Below are 15,716 nucleotides of genomic sequence, written 5' to 3'. Positions count from 1 at the left end.
AACTATGTCTCATCTATTCGATACTATAGTTTAGTGGGCTATGTGCTACCTGTACAGATCATTGTCATTTTAGTGAAAATGCTAGGTTTCTGGGAGGTGTTGCACTAGAATATCTTAATATTTAGGGTTGTTTATTTTCACCTGTCTGCTGATCAGAGCCAATGTCCCTGTTGAAGATCAAACCCATTAGCATAATGCTGCCACCCTCAGAATGGAGAATAGATAATGTGATCTTTTTCATCATGGGACTGATCCTGGACTCACTAGAGACACTAACACAAAAGAACATGATGGCAAAATTAGAGGCATTGCCTAAGCTGGCCATCATCTTCATCATCTCCATGGTGAGCTGTCCTTGAGCAACTCATTCTACTACAGTTTGGTATGAAGAGCTGCTGGGTCTTTTTATCCCTTACACCAATTAAAAAATGTCTTATCATCTTTATTATACCTAGTTAGAACAGACATGTTGTCATAATGACAATGTTTAATTAATGGCACTATACCCTTAATGTACTTAAAGATATATTGTGTGTGTAGTTCTAGACCTTGCACTTGTAATTTTTATTGATTTTAGAAATTGGGTAAGGGTAAGAAATAGGAAGACTCAAAGATTCAGTGTGAGGTACAGTACACACACAAAAGGGAGAAAAGAGGCAAAGCTAATTTAAGCATCGTTTGAAACATACTTAATTAAGGGGCAACATTAATAAATTATGTCAGATTCTATAAATGTTTTAATTAGTTCCTTATAATGTGAATTTGATTTGTTTGTAATTTTCAGTAAAATAAGGGGAATGTTTTCCATCAGTACGTTGCAGAAGATTTTTAGGGTACCCTGCTAGCATTTTAGTGAGATAAACCATAATATGTTTTTCATTAAGCAATGACATGTTAGCAAGTTTTACTCTCGGTAAAGCTGTTAAGGGGTTAGGAAGCCAAAATTAAAGGTCAATGAAAATATTGTTTCAAAAATAATTTGGAACATTTCCCAAACATCTGACTCAGTGAGGGATGTAGAAAATTAACATCTACACTGGTCAACCAAGCTCTTGATTAGATACGAGTACATTTTTATTGTCTGATTTGAGATATGTATAATGGATAGCTCAGAGTTAAATTGAACCATGTTTTGCATGAAATGATGATGAACGAATTTCATTGATAGTTGATTTCTAATCATTACCTGAAAGATTTTATTTCCAATGCTGCCTCAGATTACCTGGAGTGCATTTTTTGAAGAAACCAGTAGAATTTTGAAATGCAGCCAACATTTGTAACTGTAAAACAATATAACTGTCACAGAAGATACTGAATGAAGATTATTATTCAAGTTGGGCAGGAATCATTTGGAAAAGTCTCAAACTTGCATATAACACAAATGTATTGCTGAAAGGTTATTTTTTAGGCATAGTCATTCATAGCATGCAAAGTATAATTATCAGTATAAAACTCTGTAAAAGCTTCAGTAACCGGGGACTTCCACATTTTATAAATCATGTAGTTTTCATTATATTGAGAATATATGATTGTCTTGTAAACATGCAATTGATAGTACCATATTCCGAGTGAGTGTTAACCCTCCTGATTTTCTCAGTAGTTAATAATGATAGGAGCACAGAGCAACGTATGCAGAGATGCTAAGGCAGGATTTCTGCTCCATGATTAACCAACCCTGTACTGTTTCTATTTTTTCCAATATCTGCCACATTTGCAAACAAAGAATATTTATAATACAATTATCAGAGTTGAAAGTTAAGCAGCCTCATGCTGTCTTCTAATTTAGATATCTGAATAACTGACATTTTTTGTCCATGGCTTGTTTCTCAAATGAATGAAGTTATAATTTTGTCATATATTTGTATGTAAAGGAGAATTTTTTTATATCAATGATAAGCAAAACCTGCGAGATTCTTCTCAACATGAATTTGGTGAAATCACAGAAATGTTTTGGAAATACGGTGAATTCCATTTAAATGCATTGAAGTCTATAGGGAAGGGGGAATTGAATAGTTTATAGGCTTATAATGATGTAACAGTGATGTAACTGTCCCTGAGAGCTACAAAAGCAACTACCAACTATGCTGGACTGATTATAATGGTAAAAAATGTGATCTGAGCTGTGAAGAAGCAGTGTTAACCACTGTACCACTGTGTCTCTGATAACCAAAGACGGAGATAAAAGGATAACCACAAAAAAACAATAAATGAGCTACAAACTAGCAATAATAGTGAAAAAAAAAAAAATATATATATATATATATATATATATATATATATATATATATATATAGTAAGAAGACGCTATATAGCGCCTGACCCGACACAGATTGGACACGGGAGGCACGTGTGAAATACCAGGGGCCTCATGTATAAACGGTGCATGCGCACAGAAATGTTGCGTAAGAATGTTTCCACGTTCAAATCGCGATGTATAAAACCTACACTTGACGTAAAGCCACGCACTTTTCCATGGTAGCTCATACACTGTCGTACGCAAGTTCTCCGCTCGGTTTTGCAGACTGGCGGCACCCAGCGTCAAAGCAGTGCTACTGTTCCTGTGTGGTTACCCTTTCTTAGATCCACAGCCACGACGGCGGCTTTATCAAATACACTGAAATTAACCACATATCGTTTATAAATTTAATGCATCTGATTGTAATTAACCTGTAACAAATATAATGGTCCACAGAATGGTCGAACTATTCTAAATACCATAACTGCTTTAGCGTTGTTACTCTCACTGCACCTTCTTCTTCTTCTGTCAGCTGCTCCCGTTAGGGGTTGCCACAGCGGATCATCTTTTTCCATATTACTCTCACTGCACCACTCGGAGTATTTATATCACTGTATCTGAGTGTGAATCACAGATCTACAGGGATTGGAAAGAGAATTATTGGTATACAGCATCAAGCACTCGCTGCCTCAGCCATTCGCTATTTGAACTGCTCTCATCCTACCAACGCTTCACAGCCTTTCCTGTTCAGACCTCACGGTTCACAAACAGTTTCATCCCAAGAACTATACACACACTCAATCAGTCCATCAAGTGCTCCTTGTAGAACTGTTTGTACTTGCAAGTTACAGTGAGGTAATTGTACTTATAATACAGTTATAATTTTGCACAACCTGAGCCACTTTATAAAGCACGTATTTACATATGATGACAATATCATTTTTAAGATGAAATGCAGCAAAATATGTTGATTATATTATACAGATAAAACTTTAACTTTAACTACATGGTGCCGCAGCGCTAGCGAGCTTGAGCTTCGTTCACGGATTGTTCCTGCCTCGTGCTGTATTCATGCTGTGGCTGGCGCGACACTGGAAGGATAGATAGATAGAATAATTAAACATTACGAAGATATTTCGATGTTCCTTAAACGTTTTGAAGAATCTGCGTTCTAAGCTTACAGACTTAAGGCTTAACGTCTATTACAGAGCTGATTGTGTAGCGATTGGGTATTCGGAAAAAGAAAAGTAAGGACAGGAATTGGGGGTTAGTACGTTTGAAAAAGATAGTACTTCTGTAATAAAGCATTTCATTGAAGGTCGCGCATGGCACAGCAACCAACTTGCTGTAAGACATGAACAATCACTGCGCCACCGTGTTCCCATGTTTAATAACATGCTTTAACTTATATCATCATGAAAATAATATCACGTATACTTCTCAGTATTTGAATTATTCAGAGAGCTGTAATATTACGAACGTAATGGATTCTGTGTCCTGTCGGAGGAAGAGCATGTAGTGATTTAGGCACATAGAGCACATAGAAGATCAAATACACAACAAAGCATTTAACGTGCTACTTTAGTTACGATGGGATTTGAGAAACTAGTAAATTAAACGATTTTAAGGTGAAGTTTATGATGTTCTACTTTAATGACAAAATAAACTACGTGGTTAAAGTGGAAATTTCGAGATTAAAGTTGACATTTTGTGCTTTTTTCACACTGTGTGCCTTTTTTTCACTGTACCCTAATAAGCTTTCATATGACACTCAGACGGTGGGCTACGAGTCGCCTTGTCACGCCGACTTTGATATGTGACAACTTTTTTTATTTCGGGCACTATGCGACTTTATGAACTTGAGCTTTCGAGTTTCACCGACACACTATGTCACTCGATCAACATCTTTTGTTGCTTATATAACTCTTTAAACCAACAAATAGTACGTTTTTCTTGCCTCCATTTGGTATTCGCTGAAATTCTTCTGTTTTTCCTCGTACTTTGCCATTGCCTTTTCACAGAACATTGGGCTTAAGGGCTATTTGTTTTGATTTGCATATCCAAAGAGGCGTAATTCTGGGAAGAGTTGGAGCGGGACAGCAAGCACGTGCACGTGCGTTTATTTCCATGCTGAGCGGGATTTATGTAGCGGAAGAACGTGGAAGTTGGCGAACGCACAGATTCTTGCATCTGGATTTTTCTGTGCGTAAGCACATTTTGGCTTTTGTGCTTACGTCATGTTATAGTGCGAATTCTATGCACGGCATTATGCATGAGGCCCCAGGACTTTTATTTATCTTCAGCTGGAGGGCACGTCTTCTCCTTAATCCCCCCAGCCACAACACAGTCCCAAGCACTAGTCACCATCAGTACAGCACAAGCACAAACACTTTCTTCTCCTTAGCACCACCACTCCTCCTTAGCAACCTTGTCCTCCTCCACCCGACTCTGGCCACTGAGTGGTGGTCGCTGGCTCCTTTTATAGGTCACCTGGAAGTGCTCCAGGTGTTTGATCACCGAGTTCCGGCGGTACTTCCAGGTGTGACGAATCTGTTGCCCACACAGGCTCAGGAGTCCCAAACACAGCACCCCCTGGCGGTACCTGTGGGACCCAACAGGGCTGCCCCCAACTCCAATTCCCAGGGAGCCCTATGGGAAACCCAGGCACTACTCCAGCCCAGGGGGGTGGCCATCTAGTGTCCAGGGGGAGGTATTGCACTTTCCAGGGCTGCTCCCCCTGAATATAGTGTGCAGGGGCGTCCCGGCAGGGCATGAATGCCAGCCGCTTGCCACTATATATATATATATATATATATATATATATATATATATATATATATATATATATATATATATATACTAGCAAAATACCCGCGCTTCGCAGCGGAGAAGTAGTGTGTTAAAGAGGTTATGTAAACATATATATACATATACATATATACATATCTACATATACACATATCTACATATACATATATATACATATACATATACACATCCACATATATATACATATATATATATATATACACATATGAACATATATATATACATACATATACACACATACATAAACACACACATATACATATATACATACATACGTAGTGCATTGTAACATGGGCTGTGATTGTTACATGGGATGGAGACGACAAATCACAGCTTCCCGCTTTCTAATCGGGCCTGTGATTGGTGCTTTGACTGATGCCCAGATCCCACAGTATGTCCCCTTAGGAGAGGCGTTAGGCGAGTGTAATTGAATAGCGGTGCTGCAAGTTTAGCTTTACACCTGTTTTTAAGGCTTATTGACTGAAAGGGGCTTTCATGAAAAAGTTAGGGCTTTGCTACAGGATACATCCTCCACAAGTTAAGGAAGTAAAAATAAAGGTATATATTTCTGTTTTATTTAAACCTTTTAAGTTTGTATGCGGGCGGCATGGTGGCACAGTGAAAGGTGCCAGTTAGGAGTCCCGGGTTCGCTTCCCTGCGTGGAGTTTGAATGTTCTCCCCGTGTCTGTCTGGGTTTCCTCCGGGTACTCTGGTTTCCTCCCACAGTCCAAAGACATGCAGGTTAGGTGCATTGGCGATTCTAAATTGTCCCTGGTGTGTGGGTGTGTGCGCCCTGCGGTGGGCTGGCACCTTTCCCGGGGTTTGTTTCCTGCCTTGTGCCCTGTGTTGCAAGGGATTGGCTCCTGTATTTAGGATATAGCGGGTTGGATAATGGATGGATGGACATTTGTATGCATAGCCCCATTTGCCCGTTTTCATTTTTTTTCTTTCTTCAGTAATATTTCAGCAAACCCGGAGCTTGTCAGTTCAAATCCTGGTACTGACACCACTGTGTGACCCTGAGGAAGTCACTTCACCTGCCTGTGCAGCAAGAAACAAAAGTAATGTAACAAATTGTACCTCAGATGTTGCAAGTTGCTGGAATAAAGGCATAAGTAAAATAGATAAATATGTATTATACACATAGGAACTATTCATTTATTTTCAGTTAAGTCATCTGCAGCAAACCTTTATAAATGAGGGTTTCTCCTTTTTAGATAGTGCAAACTGTTTCTTCTTCATTGAGGTTTTCTCTTGGAGAGCTTTTTTCATTTCATTGAAAATTAAAGCAGCAGCTGCCAAAACATGTAGCTTTCTTATTAATTTTTCAACATTATGTAAAATAACTTTATAAAGTAACATAAAAGGTTTAAATACTGGTTCTCCCTTTACACTAAAATATTGCTAAAGAGATACAAAAAAAGTAAAATGCACATGTTGTTTTTTTTTTAAGGAGATTAAATATTACTGAACAAAGAAAAAAAAAAACTAAAACAGCCAAATGGGGCTATGCATACGAACTTAAAAGGTTTAAATAAAACAGAAATACAGTCATCCCTCACGTATCACGGGGGTTACGTTCCAGAGCCCCCCGCGATAAGTGAAAATCCGTGAAGTACCGACCTATATTTATTTTATTATTTATATATATTTTAAGGCTTTATAAACCCTTCCCACACTCTTATAAACCTTTCTGTCTCTCTTTTTAACCTTTCCCACACTCTTATAAACACTTCCTATGCTCTTAAACACTTTCTACACTCTTAACACCGCAGAGCAACACTACACGCAGCGATCAGACGTTGATGTGTCTGCCACTCGCTTTGTGAAGAGGGGGGCAGGTGAACGCACATTAAGCAGAGGTGGACTTTGTGCTGCTTCTGCCAAAATGCCTGCTTGTCACTTTGCGCGTTCTGAAGGAGGAGGAGGAGGAGTGTGTGTGTGAGGGCTGAACGCACGTTCGCTCAAACCCCCCTCTCCGAGGCGCGGTACGCTCCTGCCACTTCGCGTTGTGAGGGGGGGGGGGGGGGGGCGGGCTTGCTGAATGCACGCTAAGGAGAAGTGGACTTTGTGCTGCTTGTCGCTCTGCGTGTCAATAAGCCTGTACAGCAGCTGTTTTCCTGTCTCACTGCCTTGTCTTGCATGAACTTAAAATGTTTTATAATAGAGAGATGTTACTCATATCCTTAGTCCGACATCTACATATCATATGTGTTAACAAAGTGTGTTTTATAAGTTTACATGTGTTTAAAAGCGTGTGGGATGGGTATTGTAAGGCTTAAACTATAAAAGTGTTTATTTATATGGTCTTTCTATATCGCGGATTTTGACCTATCACTGATGGGTCTAGAACTAACTTCCGCGATAGGCGTTTCATGTAATTACGTAGGAGGCGTGATGACGCGATACGCGACTCCGCCCCCGTCCATTACAGTATATGGACAAAAAATAGGTTCCGGTTATGACCGTTATGCTTTGAATTTCGAAATGAAACCTGCCTAACTTTTGTAAGTAAGCTGTAAGGAATGAGCCTGCCAAATTTCAGCCTTCCACCTACATGGGAAGTTGGAGAATTAGTGATGAGTCAGTCAGTCAGTCAGTCAGTGAGTCAGTGAGGGCTTTGCCTTTTATTAGTATATATATATATATATATATATATATATATATATATATATATATATATATATATATATATATATATATATATCATTATGTTCATGGAGCTCCAGTCTTGGGGCACACATTAGGCGCACAACAAAGCAGTGACATGAGAGTGGCTCATTCCATTGTTTGAAGTGGCGGTACCGGGTGCAGCTGGAAAGTCCTTTTTTGTTTCTGATCTCTCACAGATGCTTTGCACTTTTTTATTCCATGAAGAAGATAAAAACGACTTGTAAAAAATAATGAATTTTGTGTTTTTTTTCTTTGAGGAGGGCTCCTTTAAGGCTTTGTTTTGGATTGTAGCTCCAGCACATAGCTAATTATGCAAGCAAATTAGCTATACCACGTTGCACTAGGGGATCAGTATCATCAGGTAGTGACACCGGGCATGGTCGAAGCAGATCAACAATGATTCTTCAGTACAGATGCATGAAAGTTCTGCCCATGGCTGCTTTAGCTCTGTGATGTCACTCTTACCTCACAGAGCATTATAGAGCAGTGGGTAAAAAACATTTGTCTAAACCAGCCACAAGGCAAATTTACAGGAAAATATTCTGTGAACATTGTCACTGGCAATTATAGCATATTTTCTGTGAAGAATGGCAATTAATATAGGGATGTTCTAAATAAAATATATCAACAATTTGGAAGCATATTCAATTTAAAAAAGTTAATTCCCGGAACTAATGGAAATTGTAGACCTGCCAAGCTAATAATGTCGTTTAACACTTTACATGAGGTTGCTAATTCTAAATGTAAAATTTTCTGTAATTATAATTCCTAAGTGTGTGAAATACTGTGGGACAGTTAAAGTAAATTTCAAGTTTAGCAGATATGCAAAGCCATTAATAAAAAACAGAATGCCCTTGTTCAAGCTAATCTTAAATCTTGGAATTACATACATTTTCTTTAAAATAGTAATGCCATAGTAATGGTGACAATTGATCAAGTTCCTTCTTTACACTTATGTGAATTTCTAATTGTTTACAAACTGCAAGGAGTTGTATAGCAAAGGAAAATAAGGTTGGTGAGAATGGCAGCCCTGTCTACTTCCACATTCTTGCCCTTCTGGATTCTTGTAAAAGTTCAAGCAGACTTATTAGTAAATTGACCTGCAAAGATTTTTTGGGATGTTGCACACAAGAAGTGAATTGTCAAGTTCAAGGATGTTTACAAAATTTTATCTCATGAAAGGAATTTTTAAAGTACAACTTTACACAAACACTAGATTTTCTCACACAGTGTTTTCTTTATTTTCTTAAAAAATTTCAGATATTTTAACCATTTGGCCATCTTAAATATCATAGCCATTATGGTGTCACTGATGACATTATGTGAGTATCATGTGCCTACTAACCACACAGCATCACAGCAACCAGAAAAAACATGGCAGCAACAACAAAAAAAATACAATGTCTATATACCATATAAAAAGGTGGCAACATGGTAGAAATAATAATCAAAAAATAAAAGAAAACATAGAACATTAATTGCATAATCCTGACAAGTGAAATAATAAAGTATATATTTTACATGAACATAAGTATTGGGACTATAGTAGTTTAATCTATGCAAATATTTCAACTTTAAATCCACATCTATGATGTTTGGCAAGCAAGTAACTGTATTCAGCTCTATCAAATGTTTTTTCTGGGTCCAGATATTGCAGGACCTCAGGGAACTCTGTTACCGTTGAGGTATATATTACATTAAGTGTATGTCAAAGGTTTTATAGTAGTTATGTTCCTTATACAAATCTAATTTGATCTTGCAAGACTGACATACTCTTTCTGTTATATTTGCTAAAGTTTTGGCTAGAATCTTAACATCTTGTTTCAATAAAAACACTGGACTATAATATACACTTTCTAAAAGGTTTTTTAGTTTTCCTGAGAAAAAACAGTAATTGACCCTTGGCTGTTCTTCCATGAGTGAGAAAGCAGGCAGCAAGGAAAAGCAGGACTGGGAGACAAAAGAAAAATTAAAGTCTAAAATGTGTAAGGAGTCAAAAACCATAAGTTATAATGAAACCGAACGTTCCAAAAGTAAAATGTTGGCCAGAAATCATTGTTGAAAAAAACAAGCAAAAATCCTAACTCCCCAAAGTATTTTTGAAGTAACTACACACATGGTAAAAGTTTGTTTTAATACCGAGAGAATATATCAGCATATCAGATACATGGGAGTGATCAGGTAATACATTATGTGACCCTTCCATGTCACATGACTAGCAATGGGCATAGTGACTGCAAACAAAAACAGTCGCAGCCATGCAAAAAAACTCTAACTAGAGTCACCTGCTATCTAAATCATGAAACATTAACTATAAAAAAAATTAATCTATTGAAAAATTATTTAAATGTGCAAAATAACAATGGAGTGTGAGTCAGGACTGAGATTCTCAACACTGGAGTAGCACTTTAGGTAAAAGATTGTCTTCGGCAGCAACCATTAATGATCTTAAATTATCAAAGAGTTTTAAATTGTGTTGGATAGCCATCTGTGTCTGCTAGCATATGAAGAATATGACAACTGGTTTTAACATGGAGGGAGAGCCCAGTTACTGCCATAATTTCTTGTAGGTTCTTTAAGGCTGCTGGTGGACTCTTGGTAACTTACAGGATGAGCTTTCTCCCTAACTGGTTATCAATAAGTTTGATTAATAGTTACTGTTTGCAGATAACTCTGCAGTTTTAGAGAGGTAGGATGAAACTGCTGTGTTTTATGGACTGGAGACTGAACATCTATTTCTAAACGTGTTCATGAATGCACTATATGTACTTTATAAAGACTGTTGCTGCTGTCACCACACCAAGAGCTTTCTGCTACATCCTCCACTGCACAGGTATGTCCACGTGCAGAAATATAAAGTCACTGAAGACTGTATTTAAGGCAGAAGTTTTTACAGTACTGTGTTGTAAATTAAATATGCTCAGAAGTGTTTTCTGAAACCTTAACTAAATGGTTGAATAATTAGTTTAAAGTGTGCAAGCTTTACAGCATTGTAGTCTAAGGTATTGGTTGGCTATGCATGTTTTTTCTACTATGGATAATGAAAAAGTAATACTATAATGCATGTATGACTTCATAAGCTGTTACTAAGCTATTTAAGCATGCTCTGCTATTGTAATGTTAGAAGTATGAGCTAAAGCAGCTGATTTTGGAAACATGATTTTAGTTTTGGGAAATTGGATAATGGCAAAAAGATAAGATTAGTAAATGAACGGATTAATTAGAGGAAAGAGATGAAAAAGCTGATCAGAGGCAAGACAGGAGAGGAATAAGCCAGTAAAAGAATGTTCTTACTGACTTCTGACACTTCACAAGAAATGGGCTGCCTGGAAAAGACTTAACATCTGGTAGTACCAGGTTGTATTTGTGTATATTGCCACACTTTGGTTTTGCTTTTGTTTTATGACACAATCTACTGTATTTGATCTGTAAAACTTATGTATAACTTTTCTTTTGCTCTGTCTAATTGTCTGAGACTACAGAAGGGGAAGTGCTGAACTACAATACCTGACAGTGTGGTAAGAGTATAGGATTTGAGGCATTCTGTTAAGGTCTACATAATGAAGAGTATAAAGAGAAGAAATATGATCACCCTAGGACTTATCTATTAGAAAACAAACACATACTCAATTATTGGCTAATACACACACCACAATACACTGAGATGCACCCACCTACACAGCCAGAGAGAACTCTTCACCCCACTGTATTATATACTCATGAACTATTGCCTCTAAAATTTTTACATGCAGTTTTATTCTAATTAACAACTGTGAACTTTGCATTTTGAACAATCAATTGTATTTTGTACAAAAGTTACACAAATGTGAAAAGGTAACAAAGTAGAATTGTTACTAAATATACTTCAAAAATTACAATTGTCCTCCATAATCTACTCAAATTCAGCAATTTCAGTCAATATAATTTGTTACTTGACACCACTGTCTAGCACTAAGTGGGTGTATCTCAGTGTATCGCAGTATGTGCATTGGTTAAGAACTGAGTATGCACTTCTTGGAAGCAACTTATAGCTTTCTCTAATTCTAAGAGTGGTGCCAAAAAGTAGAACAGAGCAGAGACAAGGTCAGGAACAGGCAATAGGGTTAGAATACCCAAGAGGAATCAAAAGTACTGATCAGCAAAGCCCAATACCAAGAAACAAAATTCAAGGTTGAAACTGAGGAACTATTCTGATTTGTTTGCCCTAACTACACTAAAAAGATCGTTTTGTTTTTTTAAAGAAAATCCAATCTTTTAAGGGAGTTGCTTAATGATGTCACATGCTGCAGTATTGGTACTCATGAGTTACCAGCGGGTATTGTCAGTATACACAAATGGCAGTACCCTTGAACAATGAGGTACAAAGATGGTACTGAAATGACATAATCATCATACCAAGAAAATATTGTAAATAACAAATAGACAAACATGCACACAAAATAGTTAAAATAGCCGCAAAAGCCAAGTTATAGCAACTTATCCAGCATTTAATTTTCTTTATATATATATTTAAAGACAAAAAAGCAAAGGGGTACAAACAAATAAGCAAAGTTCAATATCAAAAACAGAATAAAATTCCCATCCCAAAAGTACCCCTCTCCACCCCACTTCCCTGTGCTGGCCACATGCCCTACACATCCTGATTACTACAGAATAAGTTGCTTTTAATAAGTGCAACACCTTTTTTCTAAAGATAGTAAATGGAGAAGAGAAATAAATGTGAGCTGCTGGAAGTTCTAAAAGAATTGCCTTGTAAAATAAGTTCTTCCAGGAATTTACTAGACAGCAACTAAGAAACCTCACTGAAGTTTTTAGAGGGATGAAAAATCATGAAAGATCAACAAGTAAAAAAAGCTGTGGAAAACAAGGAATGAAGAAATACAAACTGAGAGAAAGAGAAACGGAAGCAGAGATTCACAAAGATGTGGCAGAAGGGCAGGACCAAAACACAAGCATTAATTACCAACTGGGTCAGGGGTTAAATGCATTAAACATCATTTTAAAGCAGTAATGCAGCTAATAATAATATGCTAATATGACAAAGTCATGATTCCCAGGAACATGATTTCATTGCTGAATAATTGTGTTGTTTTTAGTTATCAATTAGTTGTTTTGAATTTGATTTGCCTTGTTCATTTTCTTTGTGGACATTGTCTTAATTTTTTTAGACTAAATATCAGACAAATGACTAACTCCCCCCCAACTTGATTCTTAAAATTTGATGCAGGACATTGGCCCTAACTAGTTTTTGGACTTTTCTGTAACATCTTCTCAACTTTAACTACTTTTGTTAGTATTTTAGCTCAGTTCACTGATCATTTCTGTGTTCCCAGTTTTAAATCCAGCTTGCTCTTTCTTTTCTTGTCCCAGCCCCTTGTTGACTTGTCACCAAATTGTTTTGTTTGGCAATACAAGCCTATAGTATGTACACATCAATGTGATTCATTACAGTACCTGCAAAGGAGGAATCACTCCCAAAATTTCCTTATGTAAATATGGAAACAGTGATAAATTATTACATCAATTTCATATGATTCACATCAATCATTTTTCTTTATTTATGCCTTTTTTTGCTCCACCACATTTATTTGAAAATGAAAAATTTGTATTAATATGACCCAAGGCTTTCACCATTTTAAGAATATTCTAAAAAAGTCTAAATCTAAGGGAGCAAAGGCTAAGCATTCAGTTGGAACTGTGCAAACGATATAACAGTAAAGTTTAATCCTTGCTTTAACACACCTCTAATACCAGTCTGCAATACACAGCAAGGACTGAATTCTTAGTAGGGAAGTCACTTATATTATTTAGTTAGGACATCTTGCTAACTGCAATGTGAGCTTGAAGAACCGATTAAATATGTAGAACCTGCCTAACTTTCCCATTATAAACCGTGACAGAAGGTCAGTACAAGAGCACAGTTTTTCTCCCCTGCCGTGTTTGATTGCTGTCACATCTTTCACAGGTGCTGATGTGATTTGCTGTAAGAATTTCTAAGCTTTTCTGACTGAGTGAACACATCATTGTGGGAAAGAGGCTTGAATGATAAATTGATTTTTTTATGTAAATATAACCATAACACTGCTCAAACATAAACAGTATGTCTGAATATTAAAAATCAAGACCAGAAGATATATTTATGAAAAAATATATACAGGTTTTGGAACATTTTATTTGTGACTTTTAATTGAATTAATCATTCTTTCAACTGTTACAAAATGTTAGAATTAAAATGACTCTTGAGATATTCTGGTAATGTTTGCCATTAATGCTCTCTTCTCGGTATTCAAATGTGGCACTTGCGGTCCTTTCATTGGATTGGCTGGCCCACTGTTATCCCAGCTGTGGAGTGGCCATTGGGGGAAGGCAGCTTGATGGCTGAAGTCTCCAGGACTCTAAACAAGTCCAAATCATTCTACGTGATATCATCTACTGTTAAATTATGCTCTGTATTTGTTTTACTATTATACTGTATTGAGGATTACTTGTGTTTTGTTCTATGTATTTTATTGTATTAACCCCCTTCTCTTTGACACCTACTGCACATCCAACCTACCTGGAAAGGGGTCTCTCTTTGAAGTGCCTTTCCCAAGGTTTCTTCCATTTTTTTTCCCTACTAGGGGATTTTTTTTGGGGGGAGTTTTTCCATGTCATCTTAGAGAGTCAAGGCTGGGGGGCTTGTCAAGAGGCAGGGCCTTTTAAAGCCCACTGCGGCACTTCTTGTGTGATTTTGGGCTATACAAAAATAAATTGTATTGTACTATATGATAATAGCTTAGTCAAAGCTCCAGAGACCTGTGATTGAGTCCTAAGCCTAGATCACTGCATGGAGTTTGCTTATTTTCCCTGTGTCTCTATGAGTTTTATTCTAGTTGTCAGATTAATTAGCAAATTGGAGTTGGGTTCATTGTAAGAGATTGTGGGCATTTTCATGAGTGAGGCTTGCAATAAGTTGACATCCCATCAAGGGTTGCTTTTCATCTTTTCCTCTATGCTGTAGGGATAAGAACCATTTCTTTAAGACATTCAACTGGATTCACAGATTAAAAACAGATTCAAGATTTGAATCCCTGAAAAGTGACTGCCTGTGTGGAATTTATACTTTCTCAACCATGTCTCCAGGTACTCCAGTTTTCCCCCACATCCCAAACATGTGCTTATTAGATTAATTGCAAATCTAAATTGGCCCAGAATGGATGAGAGCAGCTGTATGTGTTTAACTGAGACTAAGTGTGCCCTTAAGTACACTGGCATGCCCTGTAGGGTTGAAGCCTGCCTTGCTCTCAGTTCTGCTGAATAGGCTGTGGCACCAGCAACCCTGAACTGGATAAAATGGCTTTATTCAGAATTGGTAACACCCCCCCAATGTAATCTTAAACTAGATCAAATGCTTGAAAGTGGATGAAAAATGTTTGGGTTTGAAGATGGATGAATGTAACAAAAAGGCAAAATGACACAACCCACATATAGTTCTGTAAGAAGAGTCCCACAATGTAGATTAGTCTGAATGGCTTATTAATGCAGATAGAAAAGTAATACATTTTGTGTTTTTTCCCTTTTCCCCTGATTTTCACTGGTCTTTGTAGTGTTTCCCATGGAAAGAGGGGTTAGTCTATATAACACTGCATCTTCTTCATATACTGTCAGGAAACATTGCTTGCGGTTTAAAGATTAACTGTATATCTTGCTGCAGGCTCAATATATGACCTCAAGCAAAACTTTTAACATTCCTGCATTGTAACTTTAAATGTCAGTGAAGTCTCTGCAGTGCATGTGTTAATACTTACACTTTATGATAACTTAGGTAAAAAATAAGCACTGGTTGTCTGATTAATTTAACATAACGTTCTCAAACCCATTTAATCTAGGGCTGCTAACCATCCTCATTGCCCAGACATGTCCTCATTTTGAATGCGCCATGGACTGTCTGGGAGGAATTTATAACATTTTGAAAATGTCCAGAATTTTGGCTCCTAAA

At 37.2% G+C, this 15,716-nt stretch overlaps 1 protein-coding gene across 2 annotated transcripts in view; it reads left to right on the top strand.

The window, feature by feature from the left end:
- Positions 1–15,716, top strand: part of LOC114655114 (cortexin-3) — an 85,521-nt gene that overhangs the window by 21,972 nt on the left and 47,833 nt on the right. The gene's annotated exons all lie outside the window — the stretch shown is intronic.

The sequence above is a fragment of the Erpetoichthys calabaricus genome, chromosome 7 (genome assembly GCF_900747795.2).
Source record: "Erpetoichthys calabaricus chromosome 7, fErpCal1.3, whole genome shotgun sequence".
Lineage (NCBI taxonomy): Eukaryota > Metazoa > Chordata > Cladistia > Polypteriformes > Polypteridae > Erpetoichthys > Erpetoichthys calabaricus.
Note: the sequence above shows the minus strand (reverse complement) of the source record. Positions and strands in the feature narration are given on the sequence as shown.